The sequence below is a fragment of the Dysidea avara genome, chromosome 12 (genome assembly GCF_963678975.1).
Source record: "Dysidea avara chromosome 12, odDysAvar1.4, whole genome shotgun sequence".
In the NCBI taxonomy this organism is placed as follows: domain Eukaryota; kingdom Metazoa; phylum Porifera; class Demospongiae; order Dictyoceratida; family Dysideidae; genus Dysidea; species Dysidea avara.
The window spans coordinates 1,768,394-1,795,984 of NC_089283.1; the positions used below are offsets into that span (position 1 = coordinate 1,768,394).

The window sequence follows — 27,591 nt, forward strand, 5'->3', positions numbered from 1 at the left end:
TGACAAGTTATAAGGTTTGGAGAATTTTCTACAAGAGCAGCAATACCATGTTTGGTGACAGAAGCAACATCCAAAATTACAAGTACTAGTCCACCATGAGCAGATACTACATTCATGAAATTGTCAGGAACAGCTAATTGATGTCCTTCAATGCACAACTGTTCCAGGTTGCACATTGTTATTGATAAAGGCCATGATGTATAGTTGTTATCCACAAACCAGAAATACCTCAGTCTCTCAGAAATATTGACATTTTCTATGTGCGTCATGATGCAGTGGATGAGTAATGGAAAGTTAGATAGCACCAAAGGTAGTTTATTGTCATCACACTTAGTACAATGAATAATACGGTACACTTCCAATGCTCTCATTTTCACACATTTCTGGTGTAGACCGATAATGATCTGCTTATTAGTTTGATCATTTTCTTGAAAACAAAACAAACAACACATGTCAATAGCTAAATAAGTCAGCTGTAAATCAGCTAAAATTTCCCACAGTTGTACAGAACACTCCACTTCGTCAACTGCAATTCGTAGAATGTCTAGACCTTCTAGCTTTCGGCAATGAAGAGCAATTGCACGTAAACCTTGTAACTTTTTTAAACAGTGAACATTCCCCATCAAGTTTAGTTGTTGTAAGTTGGGACAAGCTATAGCTAGTTTTTCTAGGTGGTCAGAGTTAAAGAACTCATATCCAGAACAACTAAAATGTGTCAAAAATTCAATATCAATGATGTCCAATGGAGTACGATTAATACTAGTTCTACTGCTGCTTATCATCACTGCCTTGTGTAGAACATCACCATTATTAGTAGTACAGTTCTTTAAAACTAAACAATCATTCAATCCTAACAAACCACAATTCCTAGGAATTACAAATGAATGATTGACACATTGTGAACCAGTAATCTGATATTGGAAATGGGGAAATTTAGTTTCTAAACCAAGGACAACATAACGACAACTATACACATTTAGGTGGCCAATGTGATCAGCTGACTGTGGTCTGGATTTCCTGGAAGACACCCACTTTTCAAGGATGGTTTTCATCTTGTCATCAGAAGTACCACTAATAATGTTTAATGTATGTGGTGTTAGCCTTAATGCTTCCCACTGAGTCAGCATACAAATTAGTGTTTGATCAAATGCTGAATGAAACAATTGCTCTCCGGTTCTGATTGTAAGTTCTTTGATAGTATAACCATAGACTGGGTATCCTACTATTGAAAGCAGATGTTGAACGTAATTTTTTGATGTCCACAAAACATCTAAATACTGTAGTTTTTTCATAGATCGCATGACTGTTCTTACTTGATTAAGAGTTAGTTCAATTGATGGCAAACTAAGTCTTAAGACGTTACTACAATGCTGCAGTGATTCAACAGGTATCACGAGGCTAGGGAATGATAATCGTTTTACGTGTCTCCCACACGACTCAAGGACGCTCTTGATTGAATTCGCCTCACGAATATCGTTATGTTGCCAAGTAAAGTTCCTCCACAATGATGGCGTTTCCACTGCTGCTCGTAGTCCTTGTGAAGCATAACGCAAATTAGCTTTGTCACGGGCACTAGTCACAAAAGAGAATATATATATATTAGTAACTCTATTGGAAGAGCCAGTAAAGTGTACAAACGCCGTCCCGAATTCTGTTCACTTGGCCCAGCACTTGGTACATCAGTCTGTTCACTTGGTCTCGCAATTGGTACACTTCGCTCCATCTTACTCTTCCGGAGCCAGCCACGTAACTCTATTGGAAAAGCTACTGAAGTGTAAGTGTACAAACCGAGGTACAAACGCTGTCTCGAATTCTGTTCACTTGGTACACTTCGCTCCATCTTGATCTCCCCGGCGTTCCAGTCAATGTCTAGAGTCACTGGCAGTACTGTGATTCGACACCTTGGCACTTACTTTTATGTACGATCAGCTAAGTCAGGAACTCATGCCCAACATATTTAACTCAGTCATGAACTGCCGAAACGCTTTGATCTTATTTGTTGATCAAAGGTAAGTTCACCAAGTCGGCAAACACGTGCTACCTGCCATTGTCATCACGTGATGCCGCATGTATGCGGAATCCAAAATTCACATGCAGTGGAGATGTTTTGACTCTTGAGCAACTTGCCACAGCTCTTACCTAACATGAAAGCTGCTATCTGGCATATAACAGAACTCGCAACAGTTTTGATACATGACTGCTTTATTAGAGCATAATGACTTGGCTAACAAGCAACAAACACTACAGAACTCTGTGCAGTCTATGTCCTCAAAATATGCTGAGTCAGTAACTAACATGGAAACTAATGTTCCATCATTCCAACATCCCGTAGTGCTTTAGATATTGTTGATGAAATGAGAGATAGGGTTTAGTGGTGTACAACTTTTCAGAATTAAGGTTCCGATCGAAAGGCTGATAATAAGGCTTTCCAGACCTTCTGTTCAAACTAGATGTTGGTATTTCCAATGCAGTTTGTTTGGGACAAAAGATTACCAAACACAGGCCCCTACTCTTGACTGTTGAGGAAGAACTACTTGATTTCCCACTCACACTTTCTACGATGCCATGAACAGTATAATAAAGTTTTTATCATGCCAGACAGAACAAAACTAGAATGTATTGAGCAAAAGAAGGCAGTAGATGATCATGAGTTAAGACAAAGGCATGCCAAGGGTGAAACCGGTTTATTGATTCGTGATGGTGTGGTATTAAAGCGGCAACTCTGTCTATCTCCTTCTTCTACAAGCCAGAATTCTAATCAGTCATCTGCTTCTTTGACTAGCCAGAATTCCAATCAGTCTTCCTGATGATGGTGTTGTTAATGCTTCAGTAACGGTAGGTAATAATAAGTTAAGAGTTTTATACACAAATGCTGATCAGTTTTTAAATAACAAAGCGAGACCTTCTTTCAGCTCAATTATAATTTCTGGCAATCACCCCCCCCCCCGACATTATCATCATTACTGAAATGCTTCCCAAAGCACCCAATGTTGTCATTAATTTATCCTTATCCACATTTTCAGATTATTCTCTCTACCTAATTTGATTCCGATAATTACAGTCCCCTTATGTCTAATATATGTGAAGTAGGAATATTTGTTTCTAAAAAGCTACAAGCTTGTCAAGTGTTTTTTTAGTCAATCTGTTTAAAGGATCATGTATGAGTCAGTGTGAAACTTCGGGGATCTGACTCATTGTTAGTTGGTTCTATTTACCGTAGTCCTTCAAGTCCTCTCAGTACTAATGTCTCATCCCTTTGTGATATTTTCACCGAACTTAGCAATTATACTAATTTATTAATTTGTGGGGACTTTAACTTCTAAGTCTTTAGTCAGATCTTTCCGGTTCCACCACTAATTGCCATATCACACCTTTTCTTGACTCAGTAGATGACTTATTCTTATTCCAACATGTTATCAAACCTACAAGGATCAGGAAAAAAAAGCCTCCAAGCTTATTTTTATTGGATTTGGTTTTTACAAATGAGCAGGACCACTGCTTGAAGTTTCTTAGTTTACTAGAGTGGTATATTCCCAGTATATGGAACAGTTAATTGTTTGTTATTTTAGTAGTTTTTCAGTAAACCCACATTCACTGATGTTTTACTGAAAGTTTAAAACTTAGTAAAACAATTATGTTCCATATACTTAAAGTTACTGACACTTTACTATGGGTACAACTACAGTAAAGCATCTTAACAAATTAGTGAACTAAAAACCTTCAAGCAGTGGACGTGATTAATACTCTATCCTATCTTCCACCATTGGGCAACAGTGACCACATTTGTATACAATTTGATATATTGTGTTACTCAGAGCCTAAGAAGACTGATAACATCAAAAGTTCTGCAAAATTCCGCATTCCAAAAGCCTACTATAGGCTTCGTTATCACAACGTCAGTTGTGGACGACTTGAGGTGTGTGTGTGCGTGTGTGTGTGTGTGTAGTGGCATTAGATCATGTGTGTTCAATGAATGTTGAGCCTGCTATCATTGCTGAATTATTGTTAGTGCATTTAAAGCTGTTGTAACGGCAAAGACCTGTCTCTTAATCATTTCCAGCCATACTGCAGCAGACATGGTAATTTGTTATCAACTACACAGTCATCTTCTTACAGTCAGTATTAGGGCTGGTTTCATCTTCAGCTACTTTTTCACTGTTAGGCCTGGGGTAGCTACCTGTAAGAATTTTGGCTGGTGACAATTCTGGTTGGGGACTTCTTATTTCCTCCACCACCAGTGGCAATAGACATTGTTTTGTCTCTGGCTTACAGGAATGGTCCTTGTGACTGATGTTTAAGCATTGTGTATGATTATCATGAATAACAAGTAACTACTCTAATAGACCAGTCAACACCAAATGATCTGTTTCCAATTTATCATGTCATTGGGTTCTGTTATGTGGCCTTAACATCACAACCTGCTACCATATAGCCTAAACATTTCAAGGTGGAAAATGTTTGCTGATTTTGTGGTTTTAGGGGTTACCAACGAATATTTTATCCTTGAAATATTTAGATCTCCATATGGTCTAATACATTTTGGGAGTCTGCAAATCTGCAAAAAAATTATTTTTAGCAACATTTCCCAACCTCGAAAAATCTAAGCTATATACAGTATACTTAGTAAGATTACACACTTGGCTATGTTAATCATATTTGCCAGGTTACATCAAGTGTACAAATATTGTTACTGCATGGTTGAATGTATGCCTAGTACATTTCACCACACTTCCAGCTATACATACATGCGCACAGTGATTTAAATTTTGTAGGGGCAAACATTGCCTTATCACACAAAATTACAAACAAAAATTCATGATTTCATGGTAGTAAAATAAAATATTGCACTGTGTAATGTGTTACTGAAATATACATGTACATGAAAATCTGTCTACTCTTAATGATTCGTTTACATTAGTTACAAAGTAATCTGGTAAGTGTGGTTTGTGTCCTTACACAGTTCTGCAGATCCATGCAGAGGAGGTTGGAAGCATGTTGTACATGAGTATAATTGTTCTGAACCTCAGGCTACTGTATTGCCTGATGCTTGATGGATATGAAGAATCCATCATGTAAAATTAAAGTGCGGTATTGAACTTCGATTTCTGTAAAATTAAAGTGCTAAGACCATTGGTATTGAACTCCGATTTCTTCCTGAGCTCAACTATGTCACCATTATTCTGCTGTATATATTATAAAGTTGAAATTAAATTCTATATACCTTCAGGCACTTATACATAGGAATTTATATTGTTTTAAAAACGAGATCTCTTAAAAACCATTCCAAAACCAAGTACTGACATAAATGTAGCTACATACGGTAATGAATACTCTCAGTTTCAGCTACTCTCACGAGATAAGGCTTGAAATAAGACCAAAATTTCATGATAGTGGTACAGTACACTGGTGTACAGGTGTACACATAAAGGGTTGTGGTATGCATTTGACACGGTAAAGAGGAGTCTTAATAAGTTTAGCTAAATAATTGAATTTTTGAGCACTGCAGTGTATGATAACTATGATAGGAAAATGAAAACGATAATAGGCTGATGTCTGATTGTGTACAAAGCTTACGTAAAGTGTAACCCATAGCTACTGGAGCATTCAAAGTATTATAGCTAGCATACACTGCTGTATACCCATGTACACCGCTGTACACCCATGTACACCCATGTACACCCATGTACACCGCTGTACACTCTATACGCTCAAGTTAACATGCTGTAGCCTTTTATGTGTACACCAGTACACTGCACCAACACCATAAAGTTTTGGCTCACATGCACAAATGTGTACTCATGTTAATGATTAGTGTTCATTGCGCTATAAACTGCAATCCATGTACACCATGTACATTGGTGTACTGTAAGGTTACAAAGAATTATGGTCTTATAATAAGCCTCATATGTCAGCTACAGTACAAACTGAATGTTCCGGTTTACATTTACATGCACAAATACAATATTAATTCTTATGGGATACTCATTCAGAATTTTCAGACACATCAATCTTCATTTCCTTATATCTATAGTAATTTCAAGGATTATTTTATTGAACAGTGTATCTTTCCGATATTTACTGCAGCAAATTTAGTACTCCTTACCATCCCACCCCTAAGCAATATTCTAGATCCATCCTCTTGTAGAGGGTAGTCCCAATAGAGAGATAGTGTGAACAGTCTGCCAAGAAATTAACATACAGTGTACAAGTAGTCTCTTGTGCTTGACTTGGGAAGTGCACACCGCAGGGGCGGATCTAAGATTTCAGAAGGGGGGTGCTAGCATGGACATTTATATCATTATATATGTATAGCAAGATAGTTGATACAACTAGTGTGAGAAGCACACTCAACATGCAGAGCATGCTCTATCTAGGGGGTCTGCGGGCATACCCCCACAGGAAAATATTGCAAATTTGGCCTACTGAGATTGAATTTGATAGTGATTTGAGTGAAAAATGATGTCACTTTGTTTATGTGATACCATTATTCCCCTACAGCTTGTCAATATTACTAAAGGATGCAGCAGCCATGTAGCTAAAATTCAATCTTAGACTAACATCTTAAAGAACTAGTAGTGGAAACATATGGGTATCAGCAGCTGCACATGATCAAATTTAGTGTTTTGAAGAATAGCATAATTTACAGTCTCATGGCTCAAACTACACTAGCTGTCCAAACAGTAGAGAGGGTAAGTGGGAGTGGACAGGGCAGGTAGACTGACTCACCATTGTATGGAGTGCATGTGCACTCAGCTATATATAATTCTCCAGCTAGAGGGGCTCTAGATCTGGTGGCATATATACTCCCAGACCTCCTGGAAATTTTTGGAAAATGGCTATCACAAAATTGAATCTAGAAGCTATTTTTAACCAAATGTGGGTACAAGATAAATGAGTTCAGGTGGAAGTAATTTTAATTTGAATGAGTTCAGTTGGAGGTAATTTTAATTAAAAAACAGAAGTATACACTGTTTCTTTTTATTGGATTTGAAAATGTATAATAATTAGTGGCTTGTCAAAGAGAATAAAGAGTGTATAGACAGTATAGTTAATTGAATGTAAGGTCAAGGAGAATATTTAAAACACAGGATTGGATCTATATACTTCATATGTAGCCACTGTTCTGAAGTGCAGGTTGCTATTTCAATCTAACTTTTAAAATGATGGATCCATCCATCATTATAATTGTTTTACAACTATAGTCTACAAATACAACTAGTTTTTGGCCACAACTAACTGCTTTTTAGCACATAACGATCATGACAACATAAATGCTGCAGTATTATTTAAGCTTAAAGTTGAGCTTCAAGGGATTTGATAGTGCAAACTCCAAAGCTGCTAGATTTATACAAATGTAGCATGGGATTTGATCAAGCAAGGGAAACAAGAACGAACAGTTCTCAGATCTCAGTTCTCTTGTAAACTTTATAAAAGCTAAGAAATTCACTATTATATAAGACTACTGTTTTACTTGCAAGAGAAGCATTTCAACCCGAGAATCAAGTTTGTAGCAGAGCCTAAAAAACTTAAAATATTTGACAGAAAAGGTTATTTTCAGAATAGATTTTCAATTAATGATGTTTTATAGAATTTAGTATATTAAAGGTATAAATCTTTTACCTAAAGTGATTGGTATATGGCAGGATGTTTGGTACAATGGTGAGGGTAGCAGTGCACAGGTCTAGAAGAATAGGTTTAATTTCAGCTTACCCTCTGATAACTTCTTGAAAATTATAGTTTTAATGTTGGATGTTTTATTAGAGTAGTTGACTGTTCTATTAGAGTATTTCGGATTTAGCAACTTCTAAGGTAAGACTTACTCCAAAAGTATAATTTTGAACCCCTTTTAGTAATTCTTGGATAAGATTAGTTATTCCCCTTGCTCTTTCCATCTTTTCATTGCCAATACATGTGTATAAAATGCAGCTGCACCTGTAGTACAGCTTCTAAAAGCTTCCTAGCTTGCTCATTGTAAAATTTTGGAGCGGGGATGCTTCAGCACCCCAAGCACCCCCCCTAAATCTGCCCTTGCACAGAACTACAAAACAGCAAGGAAAATCCTCGTTTGAGGGCAGACAAATGATAGTCACCACTCAATGCTGTTGCAATGCTACCACCTTAGTGAGTTGGAATCTTACTAATTTTCATGGCGCTTATGATGCTTCCAACCCCCTCAACTTCTTAGTAGCTCTGTACTCCTCTTGTCCACAATCTTGGATTCCATCATGTAACTTCTGCCCTATGAAAACACGAATTGGACTGTGACACATGATTCACTATGACACTGTTTAGACCCACACTATGACCATTTACAGATCAAAAGTAAGTAAGAGGCCACTTTGAAACACAAATTCAACTCAGTAATCTACACACTAATTGAGAAGTTATGTAGCTAATATTTATTACTTAATTATCAATTTCTATAGAACCAGACACAATCCTCTGTTACCACACTCATGCCATTACATTGAAACTTATGTCATGTAATAGCTGTGATGTTTTACGGAACCTAGGTCACTATGGACGTATAAAACATGGGACGTTCTATTAGCATCTCAAAAACCACCACTACAAATCGGCTTTTGTTCACTATATGCCCATATTGTCTGTGGAGTATTGTGGCTAAAGCTGCTTAACCGTGACTGTGGAACAAATTTCACATTTGGTCAAAAACTTCTTGATGATTAAAGCATACTTTACTTAATCACTGACTTTTCTCCAAAATTTAGCACTGTATATATTCAGGGCCGCCTAAGGGAGGAGGAGGGGGGAAACTGGGGCAATTTGCCCTGGTCCCAAAGCTACATTAACTGTAGTTATAGGGCCCCACATTCTTGATTTGTCCCAGGCCCCCTAAATTTTCTTGGATTCTCTTGGCGGCCCTGGATATTTTGTCACTATATATATATACTGACAAATATCCCTCCTTCACTGTTTCTTCGAACAGTCTCTAATAACCATTGCTGAGTCAAATTACAAAAAGTCATACATCCAGAAGTCTGAAGAGCATCAATTATTTCACATGATTTCCAATATTTCTAAGATCAGATGTAATGGCATCCCATAAATATTTGTGTTTTTGGATCCTCTATACAATAGACATACTTCAAAAAAATTATTTACCACAGCACTCAGCCCATCTCAGGGGCAGATCCAGGGGGGAGGGGGGCTTTGGGGGCTGAAGCCCTTCCTCCCCCCCCCCCCTTCATATTTAGGCTTTAGTTGATCAATATGCTGAGTATATTATAATGAAATTTTGTCTTATATGATCACTAATATTACAAATAGTCATAACACCACCTTATAAACATCTTTCCAAGGTATTATCAGTGGATTTAAAGGGCTTCATTCATCTACTTGTGTAGTTAATATGTATGGCAATACTTAATTCAGGTACACAATTTCCATTGAAAATGCTCTCAGATTCAATCTTGTATTGTTCAAATTTCAAAATTTTCTACTTTCAACATTATTATTCTAACATGCACCTATTCAGTGTTGTGCAATTGTGAGAGGGGTGCATCATGTACTTGGTTGTCTGTACCTACCCAAACTTTTCCATTAGCAAAATGCTTCAGAGAGCCATACTTATAATCTAAAGGCAGTATATAAAATATCTACAGGCAGAAAATATTATGAATTTTATGTGGAAATGTCTCCAAATTGCAGTATTTTAGCATCTATTTTTCAAAATTTTCCTGGGGGACATGCCTCCAGACCCCCCTAGTTCCAGCATGCAAAGCATGCTGGGAAGTGTGCTTTGCACATCTCTACCCAAGAGATTAGTACCTTGAGTTAGCCCCCCCTTTTATAAATCCTAGATCCACCCCTGCATCTGCTGAACTAACCAGTAATGCAGTTAACATGGCCCTTTAGTGTGGTGCGGGTGCACTTTAATTAAATGCATATTGAAAGCATATTTTACTACGCTGGAAAACATGACACAAAACCCTAAAGTGTGTCTCATACCTTTAATTGTTGCCACGTAGTACTTGTACCACTGGCTCCACAACTAGACTCTGAGTACAGCCACAACTTTCATCCGTTTCACTTGATTGTACCACCAACAAACACCACCACCTACATGACAAGCTACTTTCCAAGAACCATCCGGAATGGAATTCACTGCCACCGCACCTAATTGAACTGAACACTCTAGCTACATTTTCAAACTTGATTGAACAGCACTTATAATTTGTGATTGTTTGGGCTTAATCAGCTTTGCTGTCTGCCCTTTTTTTACTAACAATTTATTCACTCACTTGAATGAATGATTTTAATGGGCGCATACAAGTGTTACAAAAATTCGTGATTTAAATATTATTTTGCATGGATTTGTAAATCGAGTCGGTTTTAACCGAGGCTCTTTGCTTGAAATCGAGTCGGTTAGTTTCAGAATCGAGTCGGTTCTAACTTGAAATCGAGTCGGTTCTAACTTGAAATCGAGTCGGTTTATTTTAGGATAATTATATAACCAAGTACTAAGAATAATACGAAACGCGGTTAAAATTACGTAATAAATAAATAAATAAATAATTAAATAAATAAATAATTAAATAATTAATAATTAATGTTTGAGAAAACTACGAGGCCTAGAGACATGAACTAACCGGGGATAGATTCGCCTGTGAATGAAGGCACAAACGTATAATCGTCGCTCCTGTTTGTGCTGATGACTTGACCATACGTGTAATTCTATATAACGCCCTGTACCACACCCTTGCTTAATTACTTACATATTGCGCGAAGAAGATTAGTGATGCCCGTGCAGGAGAGCCAGAAGCCACTTGTGTAAACAAGAAGATTACAGAAGCCACTTGTGTAAACAAGAAGATTACAAGTAAGTTTATATGTTTGTAACATCTCAAGTCTCCATGCCAGCTGCCAGTGGATTCACTGATTCATGTAAATAAACAATACAAGAAAACATTAAACTGACATATGCCACGCTCTTTACAATAAGCTTACAGTTACATATAAAATACAAGTAAACAATTTTGTCTTGTGCAGCTGGCATGGCGAACTTTCTTTGTGTTGGTGTCAGGCAATTCAATACGTGCTTAATCTTTTTTGCCTTCACCTGGCGTAGCTACTAGGCTCTAGTGGCTTGGCTGTCTTCCTTTATCTGGTTCATCTGGCTTGCATACGCCTACAGCATTGTGTAGCTATCTCCTGAAAGTTGTGTATGCATAACTATGGTGTGTCACCCATCACTGTGCCATTGCTACATCACTGATGAACCTTACTTAGCTCTAGTTGATGTTGATATGCATTGCTGTATATTGGCTACTAATTTTTATCTGCATGGTGATGTTGCCTATAATGTATTGCTGCATACAATACTGCAATAATGTATAGTTCTCTCCTGTATGTTTTGTATACATATACTTTGTACACATCACTGTGCCATTTATACCACACCAATGATGTACTGGCACTTAGCTACTGGTGGCCTTTAGTTACGATGCCACTATAGTGTTATATCTGTCACTACTGTGACATATTGAGTTGATTTGGGGATAATGCATTCACCACCTAATAGCCTCACCGGGGGGCTGTCACGTTGGTGTATGTACTTGGTTATATGTGACGCGGTCCTAGTAATAATAATAATAATAATAATAATAATTAACTTTACAGTGTACATATACCTACATACATACAAGTTGCAGATGCTGGTATGATAGAGAATTGGGGCATATGGCAGCACACTGATGGTCCACTGACATCCTGTGTCAGTGGCCGGAAGCTAAATTGTAGAGTGATTAGCTACAAAGTTTACTCACTAGTCTAAGATTACTTAAAAGGATCGACTTGGTTTGCAATCAAAACCGAGTCGGTTTATTTTAGGACCGACTCGGTCGATCGGACTCGGTTTGCAATCAAACCGAGTCGATATTATCACCATTGCCAGTGCATAATTTTGAAACAAATGGCACACCAAAAAAAAATTTTTTTTTAAATGGCACACCATAGCTAGCTACCTACCTGAAGCGTTAGTCTCGCGTAGCCAGACCGCTTTTTTTTCTCTTTGTCATTGGGTAGGGAGAAAACCTTTTTTCTCCCTATCCAAAGACAAAAAGGAAAAAGCGGTCTGGCCACGCGAGGCTACCTGAAGCGTGTGCCGACGTGACATGTCATGCTACAACCGGTCCCCCCGGACCAGTCACAGTGCAGCAACCATACTTGGTCCCCCCGGACTACTTGCAACACTGCACCTTGCGAGGCACCTTGTCCCAGCCCCCCGGACAACTTACGCCGCCACACTGAGTTGGTCCCCCTCTGCCATAAGTGGTCCCCCACTGGCTTTATCATAGGCTCGATCATAGATCTTTGAAAAGGCGTAGGGCTAGGTACAACTGTGCCGACCTAGTTTCCCGTTCCACTGTGGACTTCGATGTGGGCTTATAAATTACTAGTATGCGTACGTGTTATACAAGATCGAGATACTCTAATAGAGCAGTCAATCAATACTAGAGTTGCACCGATATGCATTTTTTCACATTTGCCGATACCGATTATTTGCCTATTCCTGTAACCGATATGCCGATATTTACCGATATTCTTCATTTCTTCAGAACAGAGGAGGAGGAGCAGAAAATCACCTAAAGTTTATGCGTATAAACTGCATTTGTAATGATAATGTAATCAATGTAATTAATTACGTGGGCGGCCGACTTTTACAATGTTTTACACAGTTTTGCTACTATCTCCTTTCATGGAAAAGGAAGCCAAGTAGTTATAAAACAGCTAATCAAACAGTGTTTTAGTGGGACTACAGACCCTTTGTGAAGAGTGATCAACTAATTGCGTGGGCGGCCGATAAATATACACAGCCTACTATAGCCTTGCAACCACATTTGTGCAAACAAACAAACTCAAATAGTTACAAAACAGTTACAACAAACCACTTACTGCTACATTCACCACCTTCTTTACTTTCACCTGTTCATTGTCGTCAACTTAACGATTGATTGTGGGTTTCGGTTAACCGGCAAGTTATTTCCGCTTCGTAGCCGATACCGATACTTGTAAAATTAGCTAATATCGGTTGTTACCGATAATTCAACCGATTATCGGTGCAACTCTAATCAATACTCTAATAGAACAGTCACCTAACAAGCTGCATTGGTACATTTAGCCTGCTAAGGATATCTTGCAAATGAAATGCATGTGATCTTGTGTATGCCATTCTTTAGGTCTATATAATCTGCTGGAATGAGCGTCACTCTATAACAACTCTTGGTCAATGTAGTCCACATAAAAAGCACTATATGATCTAAACCATTCAAGATATTTTGTCCTGCAAAAAGCTTTAGCTTCTGGGGGGCACAGATCCCTATACTCCATATACTGGTGCACCCCCTTGATAAACCCTGGATTAGCTGCTGTAAACATTAGGGGGGTAAAAACACTATAGTTAGCTAGTACATACAGTGGAACCTCTCTTAACAAACTCCCGAATTAAGGACACAATAGAAAAAACCACCATAATAAAGACAAACATTTTGGTCCCAACCAGTCTCGTGGTCAATACATTTTTACCTCTAAAAAGGAAAACTTCTAGATTACAGCAAAAAGTGGCCTGGGTCCAACAATGTCCGTAATAGAGAGGTTCCACTGTACAATTAAACTTGCAGCTTAATTCCAACAAGATAAATTACATATAAATACCATAATAACAAAACTTTAGCAGATACTATTATTAGCATTACTATTGTTAGTAGCTAACTATTAGTGTTCACAGTATTGAAGTTGACTGGCACAATCCACTGGTAGAGCATGAGGCTACTGGAGGTTTATCGGCTGTGATGCCTGAGCATATAATGTACCCACATCCAAGCATTACAGCTACAGTGCTATCTAAAATAATGATGATGAAAAGTATAATGGCTTAATACACATCACATAAATGCAATTATAAGGGGTTCTTGGAAAGGTAATCTTATGTCATTGACATGAAACATGACTAACTGAAATTAGGAGCCGGATTTTCATACAAGTACAGTAACACCTTCACTGATCTCATGCACAACACTATACAGTCCACAATGAGCTGATATTATAGTCATATAGTCCACAGGAAGGTCAGTGCCATCTGAATCAATAGCTATGTAGCAGTTGTAAACTGGAACTGCAATTTCACCATCTATACTTAAAGTATTTGAGCTCTTTACAGCTATTGATCATATCCTGCACAGTCAAAGAGTATAATGCACAAGAAGAGAATGTCATAATATCAAGCAATAAAGATACTAGATATCAAGGATAATTGCTTGTAATGATCATGTAATCAATATACTCACACGTAATTAATAATATTATTTTATATTGCATGTATACTCTTTTAGAGTCCTGCAACTTTGAATCAGCTTGTCTTTATCAGTGACCTCTACTGACTCCACACACGCACAAGTCTGTTGACAACAGCTAAGTAACATTACTGAGTATACAGTATCTGCTGTAATTGTACCTGATTTCTACATAAGTAAGTCCTAAAATGTTAATCCTTGCTGGTTGTCATAATCAGTTGCTCCAAGTAACTGAAAAGCACATCAAGTTAAATTAAAGTGTAAAACAGGTTTTAAAATGGACAATCCACTGTACATAACTGGACAAATGATTTCTTATTTTCAACTAGCAAAGTTTCGTTTATACATGCATGCATGCTGCTTAGGCTCATTGCCAGAATGACAGCCTTTTTGTATTAGCTTTGGTTATTCTCTGCTAGGCTTGAGCTAATAGTTATTATGCTTTGAAAATAGCCTATTATGCATTTGAGCAGTGCTAAAAAATTAAACATTTTTGAGCACTGCTCAAAAAATGTTTAATATTTGAAGTGCCAGTCTCTTGCTCTGCCAGTGGATTGTGCCAGTCAACTTCAATAATGTGAACACTAATAGTTAGCTACTAACAAGACAAACAATTATCCTTGAAAACGATATCTGGTATCTTTATTGCTTGATATTATGCTCAAAATTTAAACATTTTTGAACATCAAGAGGTGCATCGTTAAGTTTGAATAGCCACCACATCAATTTTTGAAACTGAGATAATAAATGTTGCAGTGTTTAACCAAGTAAATAAGGTATATGATATGGCCGGTATAGAACAATAAAACCATTGTGTGAATGTGTGTGGTGATTCAATTAAACTATTACGTGTCACACTATAAGTTTACTAACTTATTGGCTTGTAAGAACCACTTAATTATAAGGTCTGCATACTGCATTAGTTCATTAATGGAGAGTTTAAAGTTTACACACTAAGACTAGAACAGAACCCTTCAACTATAGCCTGCTATACCATTTTTGACGAAACTGACATTTTAGTGCATGCTGGCATTTTAAAAAAAATATTGTCTATAGCTATTGAAACTGCGTATGAGGCGTGAAACATGCAGCTAGTAGTTTCTGATCACTGACCAAGCCTATATCCAAGTGAATTAATGGTTTTCACCATTATATATATATATATATATATAGTGGTAGAACAGCTGTCTAACCCATATTCCCTCGCATACTCCAGCCTAAATCAGAGTAGCTATAGAGATTAAATCATGTTTTATTATAGAACAGCAACTGAAAAAACTATAGCCAACTGTTCAGTTGGTGTGTCATGGCCTCTGGTAAGTGGAGCATGATGGTAAATTGAGCATTACAAGTTACACCGAAGTGATGGATGTTCCCAGAAGCTTCATTTGTAGCCTCTTCCGGAGATGCATCTTAGTGTTATCCTGTCACATACTGCTGGCAACTGTATGTGGATGACTACTTCATGACACTAAGCCATGTCATAGTGATGACTGCTCTATTAGAGTATGTGTTGTTAGTATTTTTGAAAGGGGGAACGAAAGGGACACCGGTGCCCACAACGCGTTAGCTACACGAATTAAAACCACGTGCAAATGCAAAACAATGCAATCTTCAGAATTATGTGTTTAAGAATAGGCCATGCATTAATCAAATTTCGCTTCACTGCTCAGGGTGCTCAGGCTGCTTCAGAACTCGTATTTCGTGGAGGGCAGTGCATTTTGATCAAGACGTTGAGCTAGTACTGACTGGGACTCGCTGATAGTGGAGACTTCATTGGGGGGGGGGGGGACCAGCTGCAGCATGGCGGACCGTCTACAACAACTTTACGTGGTCCGGCCGGACTACTCGTGTGTGTTGAGGCGCGGTAGTTGGGCCGGACCACTTGCGGCGGGGGACCACCTGCAGCGTGACAGACACCCCCTTGCTTTACTGAGTAGCCGGCTTGAACATACTTCGATAAATAGAGCATAGTACTTATTTTCGGTAGTTTCGATTTATTTGCGTCTCTCCTGCTCTTGCACAATATGGAACAAAGTGTGGACAGTTCTTGCAGATCTTACACCTTAGTGGCGCTTCCAATGGAGTTGTTAATTTACATATTCTCTTTTGTAACCAGCACTCGTGAAAGAGTGAAATTGCGTTATGTTTCACAACGACTACGAGCGGCAATGGAAACTTCGTTATTGTGGAGGGACTTTATCTGGCCACATTTTGATTTTAGTGAGGAGCGTTCAATCAATAGTGTGCTACACGCGTGTGGTACACACGTGAAACAATTGTCTTTTCCGGATCTCGTGATACCTCTCAAATCACTACAGCTTTGTAGAAATGTTGTACAACTTAGTTTACCATCAACTAAACTGAGTCTTACCCAACTAAAGACAATCATGCAATCTATGAGGAAACTTCAATATTTAGATTGTTTGTGGACATCAAAAAATGACATTAGACATCTGCTTTGGATTGTAGGGTATCCTGCCTATGGTTACACTATTAAAGAACTGACAATCAGAGAACAAGTCAAGGATTCATCATTTCATGAAGCATTCTATTTTTTACTGAATGAGTGGATGGCATTCAACCTAATACCTCACACCTTAAACGTTGTTACTAAAGCTTTTTGGATGGTGCACGATGCATATGACAAATGGATACCTATAAAGAGATTACCACCTGGTCATGGTGGCCATGTTAGAGTGTATGACACTTTAATGAGTAGCATCGGTTTGGCTCCTATATTTCCCATATTACAACTGGAATTTACCAATAAATGCATCCAGCAACCAATTATAAATGCTGGATTTTTAGGATTGGACAGAAGTTTAATGTTGTCTGACTGTACTGTTGGCAATGGTAATGTACTACACAAGGCTATAATGCACAAGACTAGGAATGATGATATTCGGGATGGTCCTTTGAACAGTAATGTTGAATTTTTGACACATTTTAGTGTTACTAGATGTGATGAATTTTCCTCTGATCACCTAGAGCAACTTGCTATAGCTTGTCCCAACTTGCAGCAACTAAACTTGCTAAAGAATGTTAACTGTTTGAAAAGTCTGCAAGGCTTATGTGCGATTGCTAATTGTCGAAACCTACAAGGCCTGAACATTTTAGGAATTTCGGTTAAACAAGTGAAGAGCTGTGTGCAATTGTGGGAAATTTTAGTTGATTTACAGTTGACTAATTTAGCTATTGATATATGTTGTCTGCTTTGTTTTGAAGATGACCAAACTAAACAGATTATTATTGGTCTACATCAGAAATGTTTAAACATGAAATCACTGGAATCACTCTGTATCGAAACATGCACCTGGTGCACCAAGTGTGTCAAAAATGAACAACTACAACTATCCAACTTCCCATCCCTTATCCATTGTATTTCTATTAATATTGAACGTATCAATATTTCTGAGAAGCTAAAGTATTTGTGGTATGTAGGTGGCCTTGTCTCATGTTCTTTGCCAATAGCCAATTACAGCTTGCAAGAGTTGTGCATTGAATCAGATTGGTTAGCTCTTCCCGACAGTTTCATGAACACAATATCTGCACATTGTGGACTGGTGCACATAATTTTGAGTGTAAATGCTGTCACCCAAAATGGTATTGCTACTCTTATAAAAAATTCTCCAAACCTCATAACTTGTCATATTTATATACGAACGGCTGCTGTTTGGCGTATTTTATTTAATTCAAAAGATTTCAGATCAAGTCTAAAGAAGAAGTATTCTCATAGAAAACTATTTTTTTGTGGCAGTTACCTTTTGATGAAAGGAAAGATATCTCGGAGGGAGCTATGTGATTTACATTTATTACATAACATGGACTTTGTTTCATTGTGGCGTTACGATAAAACATGAGCAATGAAATTACAGCTATGTAAAGTGACAGAATAAGTTATAATTTGTATTTTAGTGTTTTGTACATTTTGCTTACATCACAGTTTGCTTACATCAATTTTACTCAAAGATACTATGGTTATCAAGTACACACAAAAAATTGAATTTTCAACTAGAGTGGGGACCGTAAAAGTACTGAAACAAGCTGGAGTACTGTATAATATCAATTTCTTTTCCTGAAATCAATACTAATACTAATGATATTAAATCACAGTAAAACAATAAGAAGTGCATGTTATATCCGTACTATACTCAAGATACCATAATGGAAAGGGCAATTGGAAACAGTGGAAATGGTAAAATTGTTATATCCTATCCTAGAGTAAAATCCTCACTTAGTGGTCACCTCTATAGAAAGGCCACATTGTAATTAGGTTCTAAAGATAGCTAAGGCATAGCTACTATAATTGATAAACTTCAAACATGCATTTCGAATTCATGACTCATAGAATTAAGGAGTCAAATTCATCTCCCATATTTTTGTCCACACTTCACTCCAGTCATCTACCATCATCGCTTTTTACCAGAAGTCCATGCAAGTGAAATGTACCATATAAAATATTTTGAGGACCAAATTTTGGTTGAACAATGTTGCTAAAAGCATATTTTTTGTGGATTTGCAAGCTCTCCCAATTCACGAAATGTATTAGGCTATATGGAGGTCTAAATATTTCAAGGATAATTTTTTGCTGGTAACTCCCAAAACCGTGGAATTCGAATCAGCAAAAATTTTCCCCCTCAAAAAATATTTATGCTCTATCGGGTAGCTAGTACACTACAATGTACTGTACAATGAAAAATAAGGTCTCATAAAGAAATGAGAGCCTAATCTTGTTAGCTGACCTAGCAGTTTTGATAAAGTCATGAAACACTGCATATGTTTGGAACCTAGCTATTATTACATTTTGGAGAGGTGGGTTTTATGAAGAGAGTGGTCTTTAGAAAAGGTGACCATGAAGTGGTCTTCAGTATGCCATAGCCATCTTTGAGAAGCAATTACAATGTGGTCTTTGTGGTCTAAGAGGTTGCCACTAAACAAGGGCTTTACTCTAGGTACATTTATGATTTGACCATTTTCCATTTCCATTTTCAACCATTTCCAGTTTCCATTCCACTGTTTCCAATTGCCCTAATGGAAATACACAGTAAGGATGTAACACTTTTTATTGTATTACTGTGATTTAATATTGTGCAGTGCTTTTTATCGATGTGCTATGATCTCTACTCTAGTTGAAAATTCTAATTTTTCCTGTGTACTTGTTTGCTAACTTTTTTTGTAAAAATAAAATAATCATGACTGATGAACCCACGCATATCACATCAAAATAAAGAATTGGTGCCCCAGTTATCAATATTATAGTCTGAAGCGAAACTTCTTTGTCAGCTATGTTCAACCCATTACACAGCATTATGAATCCAAAACTGTTTGAAAAGCATCTTTGCAATCAAAGTAGCCATAGACAGATCTAAGGGAGCCAAGAAAGCAAATGCCCCCCCCCCCCCCCCCCCCCTCATTTTGCCCCCTTGAACCTACAACCGAAATTTGTAAATCATCCTTATGGTCATGCCTGAAACAATTAAAATTTTCAAAACTAGCTATCATGGTGCTGCTGAATGCTTAGTTTTGAAGAGCTCAAGCATTCCTTGAAGCACTGCATGCCAATTGTGGACTAAAACAATATATATGTACTATAAGCTAGCTTAAAACACATGATTGCATTTTTCTTGCTTTCAGAGCTATTGGAGATAATCAGGCCAACTGCTGAATGCTTCACATGGACGCCTACAAGTGATATAATTTTAGTTTTGAAGAAAAAATTGGCCAGCTCGAGCATTCAGTACTTGCCATTGCTAACCTCACTATCAACATGGCCAACCAGAGAAATTAAGGGGTCCAGGGCAAAGAGTTAAAGTGGGGTCCTAGGGCAAGGAGGTTTCCATTCTGAATCACAACTTCACCCAAGCTGTAAGTTGAAGACCAAAAAAAAAAAATAACAGGTCATTACATGCTGACAATGACAATAACTGCCCCTCACCAACCATATCCCCTTATTTATAAGCTTGCTACACTGTTCCTCTGAGAATACTGTGACTGCTCTATTAGAGTATATCAATCTTTTAAACAGGTATTCAAGGGGCCCTTCGTGGGGCCTCCTGGGGCCCCTTTCAGGCTGGGGCCCGGAGCAAAATGTCCAAGTTTCCCCCCTGTTGGCGGCCTTGACTATCAAAGTTGTTTTCTGCTGCTAACAAGTGCTTCCATTGTGATTTAAACATGGTGCTTCATGGTTGTATGTCCTTAGTTCAAAGTAAAGAATAAAGATTAATGGCTCCTCCTTGTATACTAGTGTTGTATAAAAGGCTACTCCACAGCCAGAATGAACATTGAAGCCTTTCTATAACCAACTAAAGATGTACCGGTATTGGCTGTAAATGTAAAATCAAACTACATGTAGAAAGTGCCTAATAGTGCAGTCTCAGTCACCTAGCTAAAACCTCTGTTGAGATTTCAGCTCTACTATAAATTAGCTACCCTGCATGTAGAGAGTTCAGCAACAAACAAAATTGTGACTGGATTTGTGAGTGCATGGTGGTACTATTTACAGTACATGTAAACAAGAAAAGTATATAAACAAGAAATTGGATCCTCATAAGAAGAATTAAGAGTGTATTATAGCAGGTAAAGATGCAAAGACAGTGAGGGGCCATGTTGCACAACTGATAACACTTACGAAGTTCATTTTTTAAAGTTGTTAGCTTTGTACAAGCAGTATATGTATAATTCAATTAGAACTTACTATAACTATCATGCACATTGTAATTGCTCTCCTTGCTTATTTAAGGTTCTCAGACAAGATCTCAGCTTTACGAAATTCTTATTGTTGCAAACTGTAAGTCCAACAATTGTCCAGAATACACACTATGTTTACCATTTTTATCAGAGCTGTGGGACAGTTCTATCAGATGAGTAACAGATTGTCACAGAATGTCACAGATTGTCACAGATTGTCACAGAGTTCTACATGGTGATGAACATGGTGATGATAATACAGGTAATTAGTAATGGAACTTGTGAATTGTATTTACTGTCTTACCTGCTGCAGTTGGATAAAGACTGATAAATGACAAAATTGATTTGATTTTATCATGGCCGAAGAGACATTGATTTACTAGCTGTACCTATTGTGGTTTTAACATATGTACAGAATTAAATTCATTACAAATATAATTATTTTAATTAAGGTAGCCACGGATTACAGGAAAGTAAAAAAGTACAGTAGTATAGTAGCTAATATATAATTAAAATAGGCTTAGTATAGTCTGATTATTCACTGCACTATACTGCTGATTCAATCTCTAATATATGACTGTCTTAAATGTATTCAATAAACTTGTTATAGTAAAGTCCTAATCTAATAATATATGCTATACTACTTCATTCTAATACTAACATAATAAGACTGCTATAGACCTTATTATTCTGAGCTTTTTTCACAGTGTTTTGTGTAATACTATACCATATAATTATACTTTAATGTATGATGTCTTTGTTGTAGCTGTTTAACAAAACCTGCAAACCAATCAACAGTAACTGCAGTATTTGATTTTCACTGTAGTTCAATAGGTGGATGCACGTACCACAGGGCAGTTTTGAGCACATATACAATTGTTTTCCGAAAAATATGTATCGAGTGTCTATGTCTGTTCGTACTTGTGCAGTAACAGAGTTACACTGCCTTAGCAACAAAGAAGTGGTAATTAATGAATGATGAAGTAATTAAATGAATTACTAAATATATGGAGTAGCAATAAAATGCTTAATTATACAAAACCAATTGAAAATAATAATGGTGTCTGGTATGTAGCGTATAAAAGGAAGGCATATCACTTTCTGTGACGATAATTAAGAAGCAATATTCCACTTCGCCCATGAGTCTGCACAAGATATGAGTTGAGTTTTGCCTTCCTGGACTTCTCTCTTGCCCAAATCCTTGAATAATCAGCCACAAAATAGTAAAAACAATATTATTAAAAACACATTTTCTTAATATGAAATGCAGTAAGTGTGTTCATGTTTTGGGTGTACACATTGTGCATTTTAATTCAAAATGTTGAATACCATCCTATTTTTGGCATAATATGCCTGATGCTTTTGCCACTCTGTTGTGCTCAAAATTATGCTGGCATAATTGATGTAAGCCTAAGTAATATAAAGTATGGGATTGCTGTGCTCAACCTCTGTCCAGGCCACTCATAATAGACCACAAATTTGTCCTCAAGAATGATGTGGCTTTAGTAATAAGGTCAGAAGGTATACCTCTACTATATATTCTATATTTGGGACTTATAAAGGGATGGCCATATAAACAAGGTGTCCACAGTGTAAGTTCCTTGTAGTCTGTGTTGGAGGTGAATTTCTGTCCTGTAAGATACTCTAATAGAGTAGTCACTTACTCTAATACAACAGACAGGAAAGCTGATATTTAATAAGCTCCTAGCATAATTTTGAGCATAAAATAGGGAGCACAGAAAACCAAAGCTCAAGTGTACCACACACATGGCAAATTGACCTAGACAGACACCACAGTACTAGTCCCAGACCAGAGTACAGATATAACTGACTGTCTTATAGTGACAGATGAGATCAAAACTACTGAAATTTGGTACATCCATTAAACTATATTGTTGCTCACTACTGACCAAACTTCAAGTTAATGCCTTTTTCCAACCTGATGTTATGAATCATTAAAGTTGGTAAATTTGAAGGCAGATCTGATCAGATATTTTCTTTTTACACAGGGGTGGATTCAGGGGGAGAGCCCCCCCTCCCCCCCCAACCTTTACTTTTTTTTAGGCTTTACTTGATCAATATGCTGAGTATTAGCTATAATGAAATTTTGTCTTAGCATCATTATGCAATCACTAATAATAAAAACACTCATAAAACCACCTTATAAACATCTTTCCAAGGTATTATCAGTGGATTTATGCTAAAGTTTATGCAACAAGGACCCGGATCAGCACTGGAGGTGTATAAGATCGAGATACTCTAATAAAGCAGTCAGCTAACTACTCTAATAGAACATTCACTGGAAGCATACAGTTGGTTCTATTATGGAATTTTTCCAAATCTGCCTGCACCTATACATACAATGAAATGCATTGGTCTGTTTGAAGGGCTTCATTCATCTACTTGTGTAGTTAATATGTATGGCAATACTTAATTCAGGTACACAATTTCCATTGAAAATGCTCTCAGATTCAATCTTGTATTGTTCAAGTTTCAAAATTTTCCACTTTCAACGTTATTATTCTAACATGCACCCAGCTATTCAGTGTTGTGCAATTGTGAGAGGGTGCATCATGTACTTGGTTGTCTGTACCGACTCAAACTTTTCCATTAACAAAATGCTTCAGAGAGCCATACCTATAATCTAAAGGCAGTATATATAATATCTACAGGCAGAAAATATTATGAATTTTATGTGGAAATGTCTCCAAATTGCAGTATTTTAGCTTCTATTTTTCAAAAATTTCCTGGGGGGGGGCATGCCCCCAGACCCCCTAGTTTCAGCATGCTTTGCACACTTCTATCCAAAAGATTAATACCTTGAGTTAGTCCCCCCCCTTCATAAATCCTAGATCCACCCCTGCTACATTTGCATATACACGCCTTGAGATAGGTCTGTGTCAAATATGCCAGCATAATAAAAAGCATAATAGGCTGGAGTGTTATGTCAGTATAATGCTAGCGTACTAGGTGGATATTTCAATTAGGTGGATTTTTATACTCTATTAGAACATTTACTGATTAAAATGTTCCAAGATACTTGTAAGAAATACTGCTAACCTAGGAGCATAATGGGAACACTGAAGAACAAAAATAGATGATATTTTGGGGAATTCCTGAAAGCATTTTGGGCAAAATTGTGAGCATATTTTACTCAGGCCTACCTTCAGATCAGAATTAAAATTGTTCCGCTAATTAGCTTTGCCCACAGAATTTCCTTGTTATATAGAGTAGTACGTACTTTAATAAAATCTGTTGCCACAAAGCATCTTGCAGCACTTCATCAGCTCCCAATATAACACACATTACACCACTGTTTCCACAAATGGTTCCTACTCACTAATACAGCTGTGCAGCACAGTGATAAAATACTGGCAAAACAAATCTCATTGGTACTTCCAGATTTGTCCATCAATGTGTTGTAACCAATGTGTCTAGATGGGTCTCTGAGATCGAAGAACTTTCTAAGTTTGTTTCACAACATCCTGACTGTGCATACAATGCTTTTACACATGGATTTTCCAACAAGTGGAATTTTTTTTCCGAACTGTACCCAATATTTCTGAACTGCTGATCCCTTTAGATTTAGAGAAAGCTATTCATCATATTTACATACCAGCCTTGACTGGTCATAGTTCACAGGACACTCTCTTCTGGCCTTTCATTGCATTTAGGAGGGCTAGGACTTATCAATCCTCTGTTGGTTAGTGATGTCCAATTCAAAACTTCAGTTGCTGTCACTAATCCTCTTGTCTCCCTACTGATTTCCTGTAACAGTTGCTACACCCGTGAGGTTATGGACTCACAACACTCTGCAAAGGCTAAACTGTGCTCACTTAACCATCAGCAGCGGCTTGACCATCTACATAAATTTCAAGAATCTGCACCTTCAGCCTTAAGCTGCTCAATTCACATTACCCGTGAGTCTGGTGCCTCCACTTGGTTGTCTGCTTTACCTCTGAGAGATCATCAATTTCATTTACATAAGGGTGATTTTCGTGATTCCCTCTGCTTGCGATATGGCTGGATTCCAGCTCTACTACTGGTTTCCTCTGTGTGTGGTGTCTCCTTTTCTGTTTAGCATGCCTTTATTATTATTTATTATTATTATTTATTTATTGATTAGCAAACACCCGACAGGGTTTTTACACTAATGTACACGGTACATACACATAAGTGCCTATAGTTTAAGTTACAATAATGATTAGTACTACTAAGTTACAATAAGTGCTAAGTTACAATAGGTGTTAGGTTACAATTAGTGCTAAATTACAGTAAGTGGTAATTTATACAATAAGTGCCTTAAGTTGTCCTCGGGGAGGATTCTTATTTGTCCGTCATAATGAAATCCGTGATTCTATTGCTCATTTGCTGAAGGGGATTTGTCATGATGTTTGTGTTGAGCCAGGCCTTCAGCCTTTGACTGGTGAGAACCTTTCTTATCGTAGTGCTGTTGTAGATGATGGTGCTTGCTTGGATATTGCTGCTCGTGGTTTTTGGGTATTTCACACCAGCGTGCCTACTTCGATGTATGTGTATTCAATCCCTATACTCCATCTTATCAATCAGCAGAGTTGTGGTAGTTACTTCAGAAAAGTAACTGGTTACTAGTTACACGTTACTTTTATCCCATGTAACTTAGTTACAGTTACAGTTACTTTTCAAAAGGTAACTAAGTACTCTAGTTACTAGTTACTTTCGTAGTATAAATTATGACTTGTTTTTAGCTTTTGTAACATGAATTTTGCTCAGATATGCATCATCAAGGATACAATACATATTTGCACTTAAAATAACAATTTTGTGGTTATTTCAGGTCAGTTTTAATTATTGCTACATTTGTTACTCAAGCTGAATCATAGAGAACAGTACACAGAATCTATCTACTTAATGTGGCTGTAGCATATATGGCACAAAAATTGAAGTGCTCTTGCTTTTAAAGCATAATTAATTATAGTTACAATATAACTATTGTAACTATTGTAATTAGTTACTATTGTAACTTAGTTACTATTGTAACTTAGTTACTTTTCGAACAATTACTCCTAGTTACAAGTTACTAGTTACAAAGCAAGTAACTAGTTATATTACTAGTTACTTTAAAAGTAATCAGTTATGTAATTTAGTTACAAAAGTAACTAGTTACCCCCAACTCTGTCGATCAGTACCAGTGTTGACTTGTTATCGCCGTAATGAACAACAGAAGAGAAGGGCTTATGACCAACGGGTGCGTGATGTGGAGATGGGATGTTTCTCACCACTTGTCTTTTCAGCTGCTGGTGGCTGTGGACCAACTGCTGATGTTGTCCTTAAGAGGTTGGCTTCTTGCATTGCCACCCGCCAGGGAAAGCCCTACAGTCACACACTTTGCTGGCTTCGATGCCATATTGGTTTTTCTTTGATGCGCTCAGCTGTTTTGTGTTTGTGTTTGCGTGGTTGCCGCTCTTCACCAGGACATCTCCCCAACCCCTCGATGATTGGCCTGGCTGTGCACGAGGGGCATCTCCAGCCTTAGTTGGAACATTAATATAACATTTTTTTGTTTGTTTGTTGTGATATTGATCATAAAATCTCATCAAAATTTACATGTTCAGTGTAATGTAATGTTGCAATGCTTCTGACAGCAGAACAGCTAATACACTTGTAAGGTAAAGATGTTATAACAACCTCATCATTTACCTGAAGTACAGTCTATGGGCCAGCTAAGATGTATGTGTAGCTGTGTTCACAGCCTCATCAAGTGGATCAATTCAACCCCCCCCCCACCCCCAGGCATGATATAACAAATAGTGTCTGTACACCCTTGAAGCATAGTATCACTCCTTAGTGCAGCTTTGAATTGGCTAGTTGCTAAGAAATTTTGTAAAAGTTGTAGCTCTTAGTGTAACTGATCAAGTTTCATTCCCAAACAGCTCAGTGTGGTGGAGGAGGCATACCAATAATAGTTAAACCACAATATCAAGTAACATCAGCTCATATTAGGACAGTAACTTAGTATGGAGATACAAAAAAAGAATGCCACTCGTCCATGAGCTGAAGTTATGGTGAAGATTGTGGAAGGTGTTACATATAATGCTCACACCAGTTGTTAACCTTGTTTGTTTCAGGTTCGTACTTTTGTCCATGTGACTATTGTGTGTCTTGCTAACATTTTGTCTATCCCAAAATAAATTTCACTAAAAGTTTTAATGTGTGTTATACTCAAAAGTCTCTCCACATAACAGAACCCAATGACATGATAAATTGGAAACAGATCATTTGGTGTTGACTGGTCTATTAGAGTAGTTTACTTGTTATTCATGATAATCATACACAATGCTTAAACATCAGTCACAAGGACCATTCCTGTAAGCCAGAGACAAAACAATGTCTATTGCCACTGGTGGTGGAGGAAATAAGAAGTCACCAACCAGAATTGTCACCAGCCAAAATTCTTACAGGTAGCTAGCTACCCCAGGCCTAACAGTGAAAAAGTAGCTGAAGATGAAACCAGCCCTAATACTGATTGTAAGAAGATGACTGTGTAGTTGATAACAAATTAGTCTACTGCAGTATGGCTGGAAATGATTAAGAGACAGGTCTTCGCTGT

General features: G+C 37.5%; 1 long non-coding RNA gene across 1 annotated transcript; it reads left to right on the forward strand.

Moving 5' to 3' along the window:
• Window positions 1–10,558: 10,558 nt before the first annotated feature.
• On the forward strand, window positions 10,559–21,420 carry LOC136239760 (uncharacterized). The gene is made up of 4 exons (XR_010693590.1): window positions 10,559–10,840; window positions 21,055–21,102; window positions 21,154–21,264; window positions 21,316–21,420. It is a non-coding gene; the product is annotated as an uncharacterized lncRNA (long non-coding RNA).
• The last annotated feature ends 6,171 nt before the right edge of the window (window positions 21,421–27,591 follow it).